Source organism: Hevea brasiliensis, chromosome 18 (genome assembly GCF_030052815.1).
Source record: "Hevea brasiliensis isolate MT/VB/25A 57/8 chromosome 18, ASM3005281v1, whole genome shotgun sequence".
Classification (NCBI taxonomy): domain Eukaryota; kingdom Viridiplantae; phylum Streptophyta; class Magnoliopsida; order Malpighiales; family Euphorbiaceae; genus Hevea; species Hevea brasiliensis.
Window position 1 is genome coordinate 48,077,088 of NC_079510.1, and position 1,725 is coordinate 48,078,812.

The following is a 1,725-nucleotide window of genomic DNA, read 5'->3' on the forward strand; positions in this document are numbered from 1 at the left end:
TATTGCTTGGAATTTTACTTTTGAGTGTTTAGTTTAATCTCATTTTATTAATTTTCATTATTATCAATTTCTTTATTTTGCGAATTATTAAATTAGTCATTGTTTGAATTTAGTTTTGCATTTTCATACCTTATGCTTCAAATTCCTAAATTTCTTTTATTAATTTGATTAAAATACAATTTTAACATATTTTATTTTACATCAAAAATTCAATCATTAACACAACTCCTCGTGGGAACGATATCTTTTTCTATACTACTTGAACGACCCGTGCACTTGCGGTTGGGACACATCAAGTTTTTGGCGCCGTTGCCGGGGAGTTGTTTGTTTAAGATTGAATTCTTGATTATTTTAGTTGTTTATAGTTTTATCTTTGTTATCTTTTCATTTTGTGTTTGTTTGTTTTTTTTTAGGTACTCTTAATCTTTTATGAGAAGAGCTAGAAGCACAAGTGATACATCCATATTATTTAATACTGAAATTGAGAAGTTTTGTAGAGCCAACAAGAAAGAAACTAGAAGAAGAAAAGAAGCATTGAGAGCATTAAATCGAACAAGAAATGGCTGAAGAAAGAGTTGGAATTGGTGGTGGTAATGCTGGAAATGATCGAAACAATGAAAATGCAGCTCATGGTGAAGAAGTTGTAAATGCTATTGTGCCTAAGGGAAGTATGATGGATCATGCATTTCCTCATTTTGATGACTTAAGAGAGAGTATAGCAAGACCAAGAATTGATGCAAATAGTTATAAGATGGATTTTGGAGTACTACAAATGATTCAGAATTCTCAATTTGGAGGTCATCCTTCAGAAAATCCTCATACTCATCTTAAGAAGTTTGTTATGATCTGTGACATGCAAAAGCAACCAGGAGTGTCTGATGATGCAGCAAGGCTAAAATTGTTTCCATTCTTTTTGAAAGATAGAGCATTAGATTGGCTTGATTCTTTACCTCACAACTCAATTACAAATTGGGAGCAGCTCACTGATGCATTTCTTGCCCAATACTTTCCACCTGGAAAAACTCAAGAGTTGAGGAATCAAATGATTGCTTTTAGACCAAGAGAAGATGAGACTCTTTATGAGTCATGGATGAGATGGAAGGAGTTGGAGAGACAATGTCCACATCATGCCATTCTTAAATGGATGATAAACCAGAATTTTTACACAAATGTCACTCCTGCTATCAGAGGAATCATTGATGCTCAAACTGGAGGGGAATTCATCATTAAGCATGAAGATGAAGCTTATGAGTTAGAGAAAATAGCAAAGAATACTCATCTTTGGAGTAGTCCAAGAGGACCAGCTCCAACTCAAAAGAGGCAAGCTGCTGGAATGTATGAGCTTGATCCATGCAACATGATCAATGCCAAATTTGATGCACTCACTAATGTCCTTGCTAAGAAAATGAAGGATTTAAGTATGCTAGTCAGTTCATCATCATGCTCTGGGAATTCTCAACAAGTTACTTATGCAGAAGGAACAATGAGCTATGGAGTAGATTATCCTTCATATGCTTGGAGGAATCATCCAAATTTTTCATGGGGGAATCAGCAAACTCAAGCTGTAACTCAGAACTTTCCACCACAACAACAAGGGCATCAATACCAACAACCTTGGCAACCACCACCTAGTTTTCAGCAAAAGAATGCAAATCCTGCACCTCTACCAAAACAGCAAGAACAAAGTTCCACCACAGAGGCTTTATTACAACAAATTCTTGCTAA

General features: G+C 35.2%; 1 non-coding gene across 1 annotated transcript; it reads right to left on the minus strand.

Annotated features, from left to right (window-relative positions):
* Positions 1–1,026: 1,026 nt before the first annotated feature.
* LOC131176188 (small nucleolar RNA R71) lies at positions 1,027–1,134 on the minus strand. Its single transcript, XR_009146313.1, has one exon. It is a non-coding gene; the product is annotated as a small nucleolar RNA R71 (small nucleolar RNA).
* Between the last annotated feature and the right edge of the window lie 591 nt (positions 1,135–1,725).